An 18,103-nucleotide genomic window follows, 5' to 3' on the forward strand; every position below is an offset into this window, starting at 1 on the left:
GAAAAAAATATCTTTGGGATTTGGTAGGAATTGGTTTGAATATGTAGATTGTAGGTAGTATTGACCTCTTACCAATATTGTCTTGAAATTCATGAACAGTGGAATCCCTTTCCATTTGTTTGTGTCTTCCTTTTCTTGGAGAGAGATATGCCAATGGCAATTTTTTTTTTTTAATCTCTGTTGTTGGAAGTATTACATAGGTCCTCCTTTCTCCACCAATAACCTCTGCCAGCCCTCTCCTAGCCTCCCTCCCTCTCCCCGAAGACCCTCTCCACCCCATTGTCTGTGTCCACGGGCTAAGCATATATGCATACAAGTTCACTGGTTAGTCTCTTCCCCACCCATCCTCCCCTGCCTTCCCTCTGAGGTTCAACAGTCTGTTCATGCTTCTAAGACTCTGGGTCTACTTTTTATTGTAAGTTTATTTGGTTCATTAGATTCCACATATGAAGTGAGATCATGTGATACTTACTTTTCTCTGACTGGCTTATTTCACTCAGCATAATATTCTCCAGGTCCATCCATGCTGTTGCAAATGGTAAGAGTTCTTTCTTTTTTATTACCGCATAGTATTCCATTGTGCAAATGTACCATGTTTTGTCTTTTTTAAATTTTATTTTATTGTTTGAAGTATTACAAATAGTAGTACATATGTCTCCTTTTTTCCCCCATTGACCTCCCCCTGGCCGCCCCTACTCCCCAGCACATACCCTCACCCCCCACCCCCAATGTCTTGTGTCCATTGGTTATGCTTATATGCATGCATACAAGTCCTTCTGTTGATATCTTACCCCCAACCCTGAACCCTCCCCTGCCTTCCCTCTGTAGTTTGACAGTCTGTTCAATGCTTCTCTGCCTCTGTATGTATTTTTGTTCATCAGTTTATTATGTTCATTATATTCCACAAATGAGTGAGATCATAGGGTATTTATCTTTCACTGACTGGCTTATTTCACTTAGCATAATGCTCTCCAGTTCCATCCATGCTGTTGCAAATGGTAAAAATTCCTTCTTTTTTTACAGCAGTGTAGTATTCCATTGTGTAGATGTACCACAGTTTTGTAATCCACTCATCTGCTGATGGACACTTAGGCTGTTTCCAAATCTTAGCTACTGTAAATTGTGCTGCTGTGGACATAGAGGTGCATATATTCTTTTTGATTGGTGTTTCTGTTTTCTTGGGATATAGTCCTAGAAGTGGGATGACTGGGTCAAATTGCAGTTCCATTTTTTATTTTTTTTGAGGAAATGCCATACTGTTTTCCATAGTGGCTGCACCAGTCTGCATTCCTACCAGCAGTGAAGGAGGGTTCATTTTTCACTGCATCCTCTCCAGGACTTGTTGTTTGTTGATTTGTTGATGATAGCCATTCTGACAGGTGTGAGATGGTACCTCATTGCTGTTTTGATTTGCATCTCTTGGATGATAGTGACTTTGAGCATGTATTCATGTTTCTCAGCTTTCTGTATGTCCTCTTTCGAGAAGTGTCTATTAAGGTCCTTTGCCCATTTTCTGATTGGATTGTTTATCTTCCTTTTGTTAAGTTGTATGAGTTCCCTGTAAATGTTGGAGATTAAACTCCTATCAGAGATAACATTGGCAAATAAGTTCTCCCATGCAGTGGGCTTTCTTGTTGTTCTGTTGATGGTTTCTTTTGCTGTGCAGAAGCTTTTTATTTTGATGTAGTCCCATTTGTTTATTTTCTCCTTAGTTTCTGTTGTCCTAGGAGTTGTATTGGTAAAGATATTACTACGACAAATGTCTACTATTTTGGTGCCTATGGCTTCTTCTAAGATTTTTATGGTATCCCATCTTACGTTTAAGTCCTTTATCCATTTTGAGTTTATTTTTGTGTATGGCGTAAGTTGGTGGTCTAGTTTCATTTTTTTGCAAGTATCTGTCCAATTTTCCCAACACCATTTATTGAAGAGACTGTCTTGACTCCATTGTATGCTCTTGCTTCCTTTTTCAAATATTAATTGAGAATAGTGGTTTGGGTTGATTTCTGGGTTCTCTGTTCTAATCCATTGGTCTATATGTCTGTTCTTGTGCCAGTACCAGGCAGTTTTGAGAACAGTGGCTTTGTAATACAGCTTGATATCTGGTATTGAGATCCCTCCTACTTTGTTCTTCTTCCTCAGGATTGCTGCAGCTATTCAGGGTCTTTTTTTATTCCAGATGAATTTTTAGAGAGGTCTGTGAAATATGCCATTGGTATTTTAATGGAGAGTGCATTGAATGTATAGATTGCTTTGGGTAGCATGGACATTTTAATGATGTTGATTCTACCAAACCATGAATATGTAAGTTCTTCTATCTGTTTATGTCTTCCTCTATATCTTTTTTCAACATCTTGTAGTTTTCTGAGTAGAGGTATTTTACCTCCTTAGTTAAGTTTACTCCTAGGTATCTTAATTTTTTTGGTGCAATGGTAAATGTTTTTTTTTTTTTTTAAATCTCTCTTTCTGTAAGTTCACTATTGATGTATAAAAATGCCATAGATTTCTTGGTATTAATTTTGTATCCTGCTACACTGCCAAATTCATTTATTAAGTCTAATGATTTTTTGATGGAGTCTTTAGGGTTTTCTATGTACAGCATCATGTCTTCTGCGAATAATGACAATTTTACTTCTTCTTTTCCAATTTGGATGCCTTTTTTTTCTTCTTGTCTGATCGCTGTGGCTACCACTTCCAGTACTATGCCAAACAGGAGTGGTGAAAGCAGGCATACCTGTCTTGTTCCTGTTCTTAGGGGAAATGGTTTTAGTTTTTGGCCATTGAGTATGATGTTGGCTGTATGTTTGTCATATCAGGCTTTTATTATGTTGAGGTATGATCCCTCTATTCCCACTTTGCTGATAGTTTTTATCAGAAAAGGTTGTTGGATTTGGTCAAATGCCTTTTCTGCATCAATTGATATAATTATGTGAAATTTGTCTCTCAATTTCCTTATGTAATGTATCACATTTATTGATTTGTGGATATTGTACCAGCCTTGCATCCCTGGAATAAATCCCACTTGGTCATGGTGTATGATTTTTCTAATGTAATGCTGGATCCAGTTTGCTAGCATTTTGTTGAGGATTTTAGCATCTATGTTCATCAGGGATATTGGCCTGTAATTCTCTTTCTTTGTAGTGTCTTTATCTGGTTTTGGGATTAGGGTAATGCTGTCTTCATAGAAAGAGCTTGGAAGTGCTCCTTCCTCTTGAATTTTTTGGAATAGTCTGAGAAGGATTGGTATTAGTTCTTCTTTGAATGTTTGGTAAAACTCCCCTGTGAAGCCACCCAGTCTAGGGCTTTTGATTGCTGGAAGCTTTTTGATTACTCTTTCAATTTCATCAGTAGTTATCTGCCTATTCAGGTTTTTTTATTCTTCCTGATTGAGCTTTGGAAGCTTATATTTTTCTAGGAATATGTCCATTTCATCGAGGTTGTCCAGTTTGTTGGAGTAAGAGTTGTTCGTAGTAATTTTTAACAATCCTTTGTATATCTGTGGGATTAGTTGTTACTTCACCTTTTTCATTTCTGATTTTGTTTACTTGGCTAAAAGTTCATCAATCTTGTTTATCCATTCAAAGAACTAGCTCTTGATTTCATTGATCTTTTGTATTGTTTTGTTTTTTGTTTTTTTTTGGTCTCTATTTCATTTATTTTTGCTCTGATCTTTGTTATTTCCTTCCTTCTGGTTACTGTGGACTTTCCTTGTTGCTCTCATTTTAATTCTTTATGTTGCAAGGTTAGATAATTTATTACCATTTTTTTCCTTTTTTTGAGGTAGGCCTGTAGAGCTATGAACTTCCCTCTCAGTACTGCTTTCATTGTATCCCATAGATTTTGGATTGTTGTGTTTTCATTTTCATTTGTTGCCAGAATGCTTTTTATTTCTTCTTTGATCTCTTTGGTATCCCAATTATTTTTTTTAATAGCATGCTATTTAGCCTCCAACTGTTTGATTTTTTTTTCATTGTTGTTGATTTCTAATTTTATGCCATTGTGATCTGAGAAGATGCTTATTATGATTTCTATCTTCTTGAATTTGAAGAGACTTTGCCTCTGTCCTAATATGTGGTCTATCTTTGAAAATGTCCCATGTGCACTTGAGAAGAATGTATATTCCGTAGCTTTGGGGTGAAATGCTCTGAAGATGTCAATTAAGTCCATCTGATCTAGTGAGTCATTTAGGATTGCTGTTTCTTTGCTGATTTTTTGTTTAGTGGATTTATCCAGTGGTGTCAGTGGGGTATTAAAGTTTTCTACTATGATTGTATTGTTGTCAATCTCTCCCTTGATATCTTCCAGAAGTTGTTTTATGTATTTGGGTGCTCCTGTATTGGGTGTATATATGTTTACTAGAGTTATATCCTCTTGTTGAATTGCTCCTTTTAACATTATGAAGTGGCCCTCCTTATCTCTTTACTTTGAGGTCTGTTTTGTCAGATATAAGTATTGCAACCCCAGCTTTTTTCTTATTTCCATTTGCCTGAAAAAAATTTTTTTCCATTCCTTCACTATCAGTCTGTGTGAATCCTTTGTTCTGAAATGGGTCTCTTGCAGACAGCAAATATATGGGTCATGTTTTCTTATCCATTCAGCTACCCTATGTCTTTTATAGGAGCATTTAATCCATTTACATTTAATGTTATTATTGATAAGTACTTGTTTGTTGCCGTTTTTATTCTTTATGTTTGTGTTCCTTCTTGCCTTTCAGTTTCTTCTTTTTACAGCAGCCCCATTAGCATTTCTTGCATTGCTGGCTTGGTGGCAATAAACTCTCTTAGTCCTTTTTTGTCTGTGAAGCTCCTGATTCCACCTTCAATTTTTATTGATAGCCTTGCTGGGTATAGTATTTTTTGATTCAGTCCCTTGCTTTGCATCACTTTGTATATTTCATTCTATTCCCTTCTGGTCTGGTGTGTTTCTGTTGCAAAATCAGTTGATATTCTAATGGGAGATCCCTTGTAGGTAGCTTTCTGTCTCTCTCTGGCAGCCTTTAAGATTCTTACTTTGTCGTTGATGTTTGCCAATTTAATTATGATGTGTTTTGGTGTTGGTCTTTTTAGGTTCATCTTGTTTGGGACTCTATGTGCTTCTTGGACTTGTATGGTTTTTTTCTTGCCAACATCAGGGAAGTTTTCTGTCATTATTTCTTCAAACAGGTTTTCTATTCCTTGCCCCGCTTCCTCTCCTTCTGGTACCCCTATTATGTGGATGTTGTTTTGTTTTGTGTTGTCCCAAAGCTCCCTTAGGTTCTCCTCCTGCTTTTTAAGTTTTATTTCCAGTTGCTGCTGTATTTGTGTGTTTTTTCCTACCTTGTCTTCTAATTTGCTGATGCAGTCTTCAGCCTCTTCTAGTCTACTATTTAAGCCTTCCATTGTGTTCTTTATTGCAGCTATGCCATTCTTTATTTCCTCTTGGTTCCTTTTCATGTTGGCGACATTCTCATTCAGCTCCTTGTAATTCTCATTGAGTTGTGTGTATTTGTCATCCAGCCAATTGAGCATCCTTATAACCATTACTCTGAATTCTTTCTCTGACATGTTACTTGCCACCGTTTCATTTAATTCCCTTTCTGGTGATTCCTCTTTTTCTTTCCTTTGGGGATTTTTTTGTGTCTCCCCATTTTTTGCTGTAATGTTTTAATTGTTTCTGTGTCTTAGATCCAACTGCTATGCTACCCAGGTTCTTTTGGGGGTGGTGCTACTGGTGTGGTCTCTCAGTTCTCCTGGGTTTGATGATCTAGTGGAGCTCCTCACTTGAGCTATTTGGGTTCTCTTGATGTAGTTGGATCTTGAATGTTAGTTTCTTATTTGTAGATGAAGTCTCGTTGCGGGTTGGCAATGTGACTCACCCCCAGCTTTGCTGTGCAAGCTGTTTTGGATGTGATTGTGGTTCCAGCTCTTGTGGAAAAGGTTGTCTGAAGTCTCACTGGTATGTGCTCCCTGTGGGTTCCCAGAGTCCACAGCCTGGGAGGAAGGGGTCTTGGGGCCTGAGGTTTGGGTACTGTTTCTTTGGCTGGTGTGGTGTGACTCTTGCTGGAGTAGCATCACTCTGCAACTCACTATGAGGGTCTTGGAGCCCGTGCCAGTGGGGGGCTGGTGTCTCATCTGTGGTTGAGACAGTGGGACTCTGGCCAAAGTGATTTCCCTCTCTGAATCACAAGGGCGTTCAGGATCTAGCAGCTGGGGATGTGAGAATCTCAGAGACCATGGTTGAAACAATGTGACCTTGTCCAGGGAGGCAAGTTCTCAGTAACTCACCAAGCTGTCCAGCGGTAGGTAGCCAGGAGGGGGATGTCATGGATCCTGCTGAGGAAGCTGTGCACCCTTGGTTGGAGAGACACACATCCAGCAGCAGCTCACAGAGGGGTCCAGGAGCCATCTGCAAGGAGTGTGCACTCATGGGGCCCACACGCTGGACTGAAGTGATTGTGGTGTGCCTCCAGCCCCATGGAGGGAGAAGTTCCAGTTTCTGCTTTGGGGGATATGCACCCTTGGTTGGATAGGCATGCTTAGCAGCTGCTTACAGAGGCGCCCAGGAGCTGTCTGCTGGGGCAGTGGGCTCAGGGGGCCTGTGAGCTGGAGCAGTGCTACCATAGGGACTGGATGCCAGTAGCTGGGTTGTGCCTTGCAATGGCTCAGAGAAGCACCCAGTGGCCACCTGCTGGGGCAGCGGGCTCTGGGGACTTGTGCGCTGGATCAGTGTGACTGCAATGACCAGAGGTCGGCAGCAAAGGAGGGGGAAGTTTGAGTTTCTGCTGTCCAGGCCTTGCCCCCTTGGTTGGATATGATTATGCCTACTGGCAGCTCACAGAGGCACTTGGGAATCGCCTGCTGGGGTGGCGGCCTCAGGGGGCCTGCATGCTGAAATCACGTGACCATGGTGTCTGCGGGTAGGCAGCCGGGAAGGGGGAAGTCTGAATTTCTACTGCTGGGGCTGTGCACCCTTGTTTGAATATGACTGCACCCAGTGGGGGCTCAAGGAGGTACCCAGGAGCTGCCTATAGGGGCAGCGGGCTCGGTAGGCCTGACTGCTGGAAAAGCGCAACTGTGGTGGTCAGCAGCCAGGGAGGGGGAAGTCCCAATTTTTGCTGCCTTGCACCCTTGGTTGAATTCACATGTGCCCAGCAGGGGCTCACAGAGGTACCCATGAGCAGCCTTTTGGGTGGTGGGTTCAGGAGGCCTGCGCGCTGGGAAGGTGCGACTGTGGTGCCTGGTGGTCGGCAGCTGTGGAGTGGGGAAGACTCAGTTTTTGCTGCCGGGGCCTTGTGCCCTTGATTGGATTCGCGTGTGCCCAGCTGTGGCTCACAGAGGCACCGGGGGCTGTTTGCCAGGGTGGAGCACTCTGAGGAGCCCTTGCACTGAAGCCACGTGACCACAGTGTCTGTGGGCAGGCAGCCGGGGGAGAGGAGGAAGGGAGGGTGTCAGAATTTCTACTGCGGGGGCCGTGTGCCCTTGTTTGAATACGAGCGCACCCAGTGGGGGCTCACAGAGGCACCCAAGAGCCGCCTTTGGGGTGGTGGGCTCAGGAGGCCTGCGTGCTGGGAAGGCACAGCTTAGGTGTCCGGAGGTCGGCTGTTGGGGAGGGGGAAGTCACACTTACTGCTGCGGGAGCTGTGCACCCTTGGAGGTGGAAGTGGGTCTGCTGACCTGCGGGCGGGGCAGCAGGATTTTGACTGGAGTGGCTACAGGGTCACGGGCAGTGTCCAAGGCCAGTCTGGGTGGTGGTGCTGATGAGTTCCTAGATGAGGCTGCTCTCCCCTTCAAGATGGCGTGGGCTCTGTGCCCGAGCCCTGCAGCCCAGGAAGTGCCCGCAGCAGTGGTAGGTGCTCCCTGTCCAGGAGAGCCTGGTCTGCCAGCCTCTGCTACTCCTTCCGGATTTAACTGTCCCTCCCTCACCCACACACACACCACACACATCCACACACTCTCCTTTCACCCCCTCACTCACTCTCACCCTCTTCCTCACCTCCGTCCTGCTAGCCGTTATCTTCTGGAACTTAAGGTCATTTTATCAATGCTTTATTTATAGATGTAATCGATTCCATTCAGAGAAATGCCTGAAGAATTAGATCATAAAACAACAACAACATGGAACAAAGTTGTACAAACAAAGCATGAGAAAGGTCTTGTCCTCTCTGATATTTGTGATTCCCAAGCTCTGGTTTTTGGAAAGGCCACAAGTAGGTAGAATTGAGTGTAAAAAACAAGGGGAGCAGCACATGATGGATCACAAAATGCTGTCTTACCACAATTATTTTCTAAATACGGCCATAATTACACTTAACTGTTATTAGTTACATATCACAGTGATGCTAATGAAAATGACATGTCTAAAAGGGAACATTTACATAAACTCTGTATTGGAGGGCCATAAAAGCGATCCGGCAAAAAAATTCAAAACTTCAGATTTCTAATTAGGTAATTGGCAATTGGATCTATTTTACCTTTTTATGTTGAGAGGTAATGTTTTTAGGATCAAAAGCCTTCCCCCCCCTCATGAATGTTAAAGTAATAAATAAGCATCTGTCTAAAACAATTATTTTGCGGGTAAAATAGTTCAGTCTTTATACCAGTGTTACAAAAATTCTGGTTTTAATAACCCAAAGCTCAAGGGCCTACACAGAATTTCTTGTGAGAAACACACACAGAAATCTAGTATCTTATAACATTACTCAGACTTCACATTTTAATTCTATTTTTAGTAAAACTTGATTATTAGTAGACATAATGGAACTGTGAAGCCTTGGTCAGTATGTAATAAATAACGTATCATTACTTACAGCACTAGAAACTCCTTATCCCTCGAAAACAGGGCTAGAAAAGTGAAATATACAGGATAGCCCCAACTTCCCGTTGTTTTTTTTCTTTCTGAAATTGCAAGCAAATAAGAACCGACCAGATTCTCTGAAGAAGTATGTGTAACACATTCTAATCTCCTGTGTGAACTCAGGTCTTCTGCCCTTTCGACTCTGGCTGTGGCCTTCCGAGACCACCAAGGAACTCCAAGCACGCCATTCTTTGTCATAAGCTTATCGTACTCTTTATTTTATGTAGCCCACCTATCGGAGTATCAAATTTACCTTCAAAATCCTGGCCTTGTGGTTTTAAAAACATCCAAAGTGAATTCTTCTGGAACAGCTCTTTAAGACCTCAGCTTGGCTAGTCTGAACCCCAGGGTGATTAGTGGCAGGATAATCTCCTAGGGTGTCGGGCTCCATCTTCCTTCACATTAGGTACAAGCTCTCTTTTGGCAACAGTGTGTCTGCTGATCACATCCAAAAGGAATAGATGGGGTTTGACTGGTAGAAGGATAAACACGCATATAGGACTGATCCTAAGGGGAAGAATGAGTGCCAGTATCTGAACACTCATGAGTAATATGAACTTAATTAGAGGCCTGGTGCATGAAAATTCATGCACTGGAAGGGGGATCCCTCAGCCGGGCCTGCCCCCTCTCACAGTCTGGGAGCCCTCAGGGGCGGGAGGTGACCCAGCGATCAGGGGAAGATAACGCCCCCATCACATCTCTGCTGCTGCCACTGCCAGCAGCGCAAGCCTTGGCCGGCCGGCCCTGGTTACCTGAGCCTTGGGCAGCCCTGGGCGGCTGGGCAGCCAACATCTGAGGCTTGCCTACGCCTTGGGTGTTGGCTGGGCAGCTGCCACCTGAGGCTTGCCTGCACCTCAGGCCAGCCCTGGGCGGCTGGGCCCGCCTGGGGGCAGGCCCAGCCTTGCCGAGTGCCTGCCGCCCTGGCGGGGCTGAGGGGACTGGGTGCTGCCATCTTGTGGCTGTGGGCACCACCATCTTTGCAATGGCGTGAGGGTCAATTAGCATATTCCCTCTTTATTAGATAGGATGATAATACATGTATATGGAGTCCCGTCACTACTGAAAAGCATGGGCTGTGTAGCTCAGAAAGTGAAACGGGGGTGTCTGGGATCACACAAAGCACCCCAAAGCCCTTGTCATGCTCTTGCCCAATATCTGTTCAATTAGCATTACCTTCCAGGACTTGCATTGACATGGGGAAATGAGGGAGATGAGCTCCCTGCTGCTTCAGGAACTCTCGATTCACATGTTCCCTGACCGTGACAGCTTGGAACACAGTATCCACCTGAGCACAACAAGGCCTAGTCAATCACCAGTCAATTAACCCAGTTCAGGAACTGGGTAAGAAGCTGGCAGGGGTGGCAAGTGACATCCAGTTCTCTCCTACACTGTGTGCCACTCTGTCTCTCCCCCGACAGCTTCTGGCATGAAGATGCTGAGTCCCCCTGACATACAGTGGCACATTTGGCTGAAAGGGGGACATCTGGGGAGGCTTTCTGTAGCAATCTGCAGAGGCTGAATGAGATATACAGGCTTCACAAACTGGGTTGACTAAACAATGACATATTTATTGTGATTCTTCCTCTCTTTTTTGAAGTTCAAAATTCCTTGTCATCCCTGGGCTGAAGCCTATGTGCTTGAGAGGAATTCACAATTAAGCCATCAGTGGCCTGCTACCACTTCCGGATGACCTCCACCTACAGCAGGCAGGAGGCAAGTGATCGTACCTGCATTCATGCACATGGCTTTCTCCCAATAAAGCAGGACCGTCCATGAGACAAAAGAAAGCAATCCAAAGACAGCTTTTGTGATCATCTTTCATTAGCTCTTGGTGTATGAAATATTTTCTTCAATGGGTGAAAACAGAGACAGATAATTAGGCATCTAAATATTTCCAGCAATCAATAATCAACACTGATCACTGAGAAAGAGGAAGTTTCTTCATCAGGGTATAAGATGAGTCCTGCTTTGGACCCACTGACCTGTTCAGCCCCAACTGCTGCCATTCCCCAAGTGATCCCACGCCCCAGTGGAACCTCTGTGGTGTTCCCAAACCTGTCCAGATGGCTTCCTCCTCCTTGACTTTACACCTGCCATGTGCTCCTAACTTTGCTCTTTGGGCACCCTCCTGCATATCTCCTCATGGGAACCCACCTTCCATCCTCACTTCTTCCTTGATACCTTTCTGATCAACCCACCTTCCACCACCACCTTTGCTGAGAAAGCCAGCTCTCCTTTTGGCTCCCATTTCATACTATTTATTTCTTTAAAATGTAACTGCTCTCCTTTCACCGGCCACAGACATCAGCTAGTGCCTCTCCTGTAGTAGTTTCCGCTTGGATGTTGAGAATATAGACACAGTCCCTGCCCTCTTGGGGCTCATATTCTAGTTGAGAAGAAAGATAATAAACACACATATAAAAATGATGCCAGGTAGTGCAGTGATATACAGAGGTTTCTCTCATGGGTACTGGAGAATCTAGAAAGGGTGTGGCATTCGCATAGCAGGTGTCAGTAGATGTTGAATGAAAGAGCAAATGAAAGGAGCTTTTAGTGGACTTCTTACTATGTCCTCACTCTTTCCAGCACTGGAGGATATAAAAGAAATAAAAGCTCATTTTACTTGGTTTTACAGTTGGAAAGATTTCTCTTCTCAAAGAATATCTTTGGGACACTATTTGTGGTAATAAAGAATTTTCCCTCCAAATAGAATACAACAAACAATTTCCACAGACAGGAACATGTTATGAACATCTTCTGCCTGTCAATGGACTAATCATTGGGATAGATCTCCCACAGACACATAAAAATGATGCTTCTCTTCTACAGGTTTCTCCTGGATTCTGTGACATATGACTTAGAACAAACATTTGTAGTCTATATTTGGTAAAAAGTCTGATTCCATCAAGTAAACAAAGCATTAGAAAAAATAATTTTATTTCTTTGCTAAACTAAATCCATTAAGAGTAATACAAGTAGAACTGAGGACAAAGGGTGAGCTGTGGCCCAGCTGATCTAGGCTGGGTGCAGCGAGGCAGGTCTTCTCCAGGTGCCTGGGCCAGTTACACAGCTCTGCTTTAAGCTGCAGGCCGGTTCGGGTCTGTTTCACTTGTCTCTCATTGTGTACAGATCAGCTGAGGGAATAGACTGTCCGGCTCATGGTCTTTGCAAGGCAGATGCAGAAGCTCTTAGAGGAGTGGGTGTAAACATGCAATGCCTTATGGGCTAAGATCCGGATTGGTATATGGGTGTGTCTGCCCACCATTCATTGGCCAACAGAAGTCCCTTGGTCAAGGTCAACATCAGTGAGATAAGATAGAAAATGCATCGCATGAAGGTCAGCATGTGCTTGTGTTGGGGAGGGGAGGAAACTAAAAAATAATTTTGCTGAAAAATAGTGTAATCTATCATGACTTTTTATATTTAAAAGAAAACCTTTATTTTTGGATTTGGCCCTCTACACATGAATTATTTAAAGTATGCCTTTCCCACTCCTGAGCTGGTTAATTATAAGTATGTTAGATTAGCCAGAACTATCATCTTCAGTAAGACAGGTACCTGGGAGACTTGGAAAGATCCGTGGACGGACTCTGCAGCCGCAGCCACAGCCGCAGCCAGGCAGTCCAGCTGAGTCTTCGCCCTGCTGTTTGAAGAAGGGGCTTGTGGGTGGGTCTGCAGCTCTGATCTGGCTTCGAAGCCATGCATCGAGCTGCCTGAAACAGACCAGACAGGCAGGAATTCCGCCTCAGCAGATGTGCACATGACTTCACTGCTCCCATTCCAGTATCACCTCTCCCCTGTCACCAACCGGCAACCCACAGCAAAGGATGCTTTTCTGATCATTCTGCACTCATTAAATGCAGCTGTCACAATAGTGGATGCGAGGATACGTGCACAACTTCCCTGCCACGTCAAAATAAAGCTAAAAAGCTTTTTAGAAAAGAGCCGAAGCCTTTGAAGCTTATTCTCAAGGAATATTGGGAATACATGTATCACCTTTTGCTGTTGACAATAGAAAGTGTTCCATTGCAACACAAATTAAATCTCTTCCCAGAATAAAGAAGCATCAGTCATCAAAATTTTGCAGCAGAAAGTGTTTGGCCAGCCAGTTGGGGTTCAATTGTACTATTCTTGGGTTTGAGTGACCTGGAGGTTCCATAGTCACTGGACTGGTTGATCCCTGCTAGTGGTTTTAGTGGGGTTGAGTAGTTAGTTCCCTGACTCTTATAAGAATGAAATGCACAGACATCTACTCCACACCTCCTTAGAGAAGCAAAAGAAACAAATGTAGAAGGGGTTAACACAGACCCACTGCAGTAGACCCTCTGGGTGGAGGTGAAGGCCTTCTAGGATTTGGTGTAGTGATCAGAATCCTTTTAACAACCCACAGGCCTGCAGGAAACAGGAAAAAGGACTATAATCAGTGCTATGCTTCTTGACGCAGCACCTCCTGAACCTCCTGTGTTTACTGTCAGTCTTGACTGCTTGGTCAGCTCAGAAGCTGACCCTGGCGTTCTCCGCTGAGATGCCTGCCAGTTTCCCCTGGGCTGGGTGATGGGTCATCGGCTGTGCTCGCTCAGACACACTGCCCATCTCAATTCTGATCACAGTGGGGATCACTCCCTCCCTGTTGTGACATCATCTGCTCACACATCCCCATGAGCTTGGGAGTTTGAGAGTAAGGACTGGCTTTATCATCATATGTTTGGCCTTAACAGGGTAATGCAGGACTTGGGCCAAAAAATGGCGAAGAAGAGAGCAAGGTGATCAAGGGCATCAGACAATTTCAAGGTTTGGGTAGGCACGTCTTGCAGCCAGATGTCGCTTGTGCACACCCGGTAGCACAGGTACAGCTGTCTCAGCCTCGCCTCCTCCACCTCTGGCTCCTGGCACAGAGGCGGTGATAACTGATTAAGAGAAGCACTTGTCTCCTGTGTGAGTGCATCAGTCAGGGTCCAGCCCGGGACAATCTACCTCGCTAGATATTTGGAAGCTAGTTATTTCCTACCTCTCCGTCTCCACCGAAGTTCTCCTTTGGATTAGGGCCCGGAGGGAGCAGGAGAACGCGGCTGGCCATAAACAAAGAAGAGCAAGGACAATGGCTTGGTGACCGGCACCGTGAGAGCCGAGTGTCTGAACAGCTCAGGTGCCTCTTCTGTCACATCTTGCGCATCACAGCTAAATGAAGCGAAGCTGGCCACAGCTCTGGGGCCCGCTGGTCACCTCCTCCTCGCCCCGTGATCTTCTGATGTGGGTGACCTCGCGGGTGACTGCAAGGAGGAAACTAGGAGATTGAGATGCTGTCTCCACCTGATGCCACACGGTGAGAACACCCCCAGGCCCGAGAGCTGATGAATGTAAGGAATTGTGGGGAAACCTAGAACTGCCTGGGGTTTTAGTTCCTGTGCAAGGCACCTACTGCACATCTGAGGAGAATGTAGAGGAGAAGACTGAGGGTCAGAGAGCACCGAGCCTGGCGTGTTTCATGGGCTGAGGTGAGCACACGTGGGGGCACGGCCCATCGTCTGTACCTCCTCTTGCAAAGTGAATAATTCACTTACTTACTGGTTCCTTTGTCTGTACAGAAGTCCATTTTGACTGGATTTTCTTACTAATTTGAATTTATTTGATTTTCTTTATAAACTCTTATCAACAAATCAGGAAGCCTTGGTCGTGTGCCTGCACGTGCCAGGCACCTGTGCCAGGAACCTTTGCCGGGAACACCTGTCTCCCGCTGGTGCCGTGGCCGGCTCTGCCTCTTCTTCCTATGACTCACCGTGACTGTCCCTCCCAGAAGCTGTCTTAGAGGTTCAGTCTGGACGTTGGTCTCATCTTCTGTATCATTTCTTGTCTTAGGCTTTGTTATTTTTTCTGCCTGACACTATTTATAATTTGGAATTAATTCAGTGGCCTGTTTTATTTTTTATTTTTATTTTTTTCAAATATATTTTATTGATTTTTTACAGAGAGGAAGGTAGAGGGATAGAGAGCTAGAAACATCGATGAGAGAGAAACATCGATCAGCTGCCTCCTGCACACCCCCCACTGGGGATGTGCCCGCAACCAAGGTACATGCCCTTGACCGGAATCGAACCTGGGACCTTTCAGTCTGCAGGCCGACGCTCTATCCACTGAGCCAAACCGGTTTTGGCTGGCCTGTTTTATTATTTGTTTGCTCCTCCCAAAGGGCAGGGCCAGTGTCCATATCCTGAGGTTGGCACAGTGCCTGGCACATCATAAAAGTGACTTATGAGCATGACTAAATAGATATGCATGACGCATAGTATAACATTAAAAACGATCTACTCCTTTTTCTCAAAGATTTTAAAATATTGGGAGGAGCCATATACACAAGTAAGGAGCAAAACACAACATTGCAAGACAATTCCTTTTTAGAGTGACAACAATAACCCGGACAGAAGGGCAGTGGGTGATCTTGGCAACCATGAGGGTGGGTTCCGTTGTTCAGGTGAGGAGGTTGAGCAGAGAAGATAGTGGTTTATGGTGGACATAGGACCAGCATCCACCGACTTCTGAACAATGCTCGCCCCGCTCACTGTGATTTTGGATCTCCAGCCAAGATGAGTGAGTGTGTCTGAGTGTGGATGAGCATGTGTGCACGTGCATGTGGAGTGTATGTGTGTGTGTGTGTGTGTGTGTGGCCTCAGCCTGAATCCGCAGGTAATTTTGGTGTCCTGGAGGGTCTGGCCGGTCTGAGGCAAACCTGGCTGGGTACCTTCTGGTCTGTCTCATTTTGTCTCCAGCCCTAGCTGCTGCTCCCTAAAGCCAAGCTGACTGCGCTCCGCCCCTGTGCCTCTGTCATTGTCAGGAGTGACAGCAGCTTGCACCCATTCCAGGCAGCACAGACAGTACTTAATCATGTTATACATGCCTCTCTTAACAGTGCTGTACATGTACCGTTAATTTTGCTGAGAATTCAGTATAATGGGAAACGTTTTTGAGTTTTTACTGAAACTCCAGAGAATAACCCAGAGCGCTCTCAGAGAGCTGAGGGTCTGCCCGCCCTGGCCTTGGCAGTCTGTGAAGGAGCTGGCTGAGGGGGTGAGGGCAGGCCACCACCGCGCCTGGCGAGGGCCACCCCGACCCCCCCCCCCCCCCCGGCGTTAGAATGTGTTTTTCATTAACGAAGGCTTCAGAAAGTGCACCCACTGCCCCCAATTCCCTTCTTTGAAAGATGGAAACTTTAATGTGCAGTTAATTAAACGTTATGTTGATTTGCAAGCCCTGAGCTCTCAGAGGCCTCGGGGAGGTGGACGCAAGCTTGGAAATCAAACAACGGGAGGATGGCTCTCCCCCATCTGACCACAGAGCAGGCGGCACTGTTTGCTCCAGAGCCTGGGGGGCGGTCAGGGCGTGCCCGAGGCCAGGACCGCGTTCTGGGCCTGGCGGGCGCCTGGTGTGTTTACAGTGGGGAGGACCAGACCCCCGCTCTGGGAGGGGGCCTGGCCCAGTCCCACCTGCTCGGTGCTGCCTGCTCTCAGAGAATCGCCCTGGTAAGTACTTCAGCTCTGTGCGCTGAGAGGAGCTGGCCGTGCTGGGATTCTTTGCACAGCAAACCACTGCAGGCCTCGTGGGCACAATCACGGTGGGAGCAGGCCAGAGGCTGAGGCGGGTGAGGGTCAAATCCATCCCTCTCTGGGCATCCGCACGGGCCCTCCGAGGAAACGAGAGAGAAGGGGCTTGGAGGAGATGGATGCAGGGCGGGAGGCTGGGTGGGAGGCTGGGCAGGAGCCTCCAGCCGCCTTCCCCGCTCCCTGCTCCGAGTAGAGATGCGGAATGTCGTCAACTGCTTCAGAGCCTGTTCTCACAAGAGCAACTGGGGCTTGCTCCAGACAGCCAGCACCTGTTAGCAGCGACACACTCGTCATCTGTGTGGCCCTGGCTAAAGGCACAGCTTCTGCAGTTACCCATGACAGCGAGCAGGATCCCGCCGCCTGCCACTTCCTTCAGCCCATGCCCACTACCTACCATTAAAACGCACGGCCTGAGCATCCTGGCGAGCTCCCTCCCTGCAACTCTTCTGCGTGGTCATCCTGTCGGGACCGGGCTGGCGAGGGTTCCAGGCTGACTTGGAAAAGTATTGGCAGTGCCACTATATTCCTATTATGAATAAAAATTTTAAACCCCAGCTGATAAACATATTTTTTTCACACTGAATTCATCAGGAATACATTAACATTTTCTAAAAGGTAAAGACAGAAAAAAATGAAAGAATCAAAAGGAGAACACTAGGATGCATTTGGCCAGTAGGATCCCTGCTTCCATCCGCTCATTTCATGAGCCAGGGCGTCACCCCTGCAGCAGCCGACACTGGGGAGTTAGCTGTGGAAGGTTCCGCCGTGCAGGGCGAGAGGCGCTCACCCGGGAAGGGGATCTGGCTGGGACTCAGCGCCCACAGCAGAGGGCCTGCAGGAGGATCCAGGCAAAACAGGCGCCGCGGCATCAGTTAGAGCATGTGTGGAGGCAGCAGCCAGGCCTGCGGCGGCACATGGCGGAGCGGGTGCGGCCCGGAATCGCAGGCCCCGCAGGAGGGGGAGCCTGGCTGCGTCCTTTGCCGACGGCAGCCGGACCAGCGGCACAGGCAGCGTGCGGAGAGATCACCGGAAGAGAGAAATCGCATCCGTGCGCGTGCCAAGACCAAAGCTGCTGTTGGGCTCTGGCAGTTGGCAGGTGCCACCGTCTCCTTCTGTGATAATAATTGTTCCTAAATTAGGGAAATTATGAATGGAGCCCAAACCCATCTGCTTAAAATTCCAGCATGGTGACATTTCATAGTAAACAACAATGGCAACAACAGTGACAAAATCACCGGGATGCTTATTGCAAGAGCGACTCCATTCTTAAACGACGGACATTTAACCTTGTTCTGGTAACATCCTATAACCAGTAGATGTCTTAGCTAAAACTTCCAACATGCCAAGCAAGCACATCACGTTTTATTAGGGAAGAGACAGGAAGGACAGTGCCCGCTTGAGCGCATGCTCTTCATTCATCACTCGCCCGCTTCTCTGACCAGACGCTTCAGGGGGACCTCCCTGGGAGCCAGCCGGTGCTCCGGGGACACAGAGTGACCCCTGCCTTCCAGGACTTGGCCTTGCAGGGAGGACGGAGACTTACAGCTAAGCTGCCGGGAGACGCCAGCTTTTGTCAAGTGGACACCCCGAAGGGAGTGAGAAACCCCTTGCAATTGGCCCATAAAGTTAGGGGGGACTTACACCGAAGTGACACAGGCGGGATGGAGGGGGAGAGG

General features: G+C 46.3%; 1 long non-coding RNA gene across 1 annotated transcript; it reads right to left on the minus strand.

The window, feature by feature from the left end:
• Window positions 1-16,542: 16,542 nt before the first annotated feature.
• LOC129151808 (uncharacterized) lies at window positions 16,543-17,293 on the minus strand. Its single transcript, XR_008558449.1, has 3 exons — window positions 17,215-17,293; window positions 16,822-16,953; window positions 16,543-16,696 (listed from the first exon to the last, which is right to left on the minus strand). It is a non-coding gene; the product is annotated as an uncharacterized LOC129151808 (long non-coding RNA).
• Window positions 17,294-18,103: the final 810 nt, after the last annotated feature.

Source organism: Eptesicus fuscus, chromosome 16 (genome assembly GCF_027574615.1).
Source record: "Eptesicus fuscus isolate TK198812 chromosome 16, DD_ASM_mEF_20220401, whole genome shotgun sequence".
NCBI lineage: Eukaryota > Metazoa > Chordata > Mammalia > Chiroptera > Vespertilionidae > Eptesicus > Eptesicus fuscus.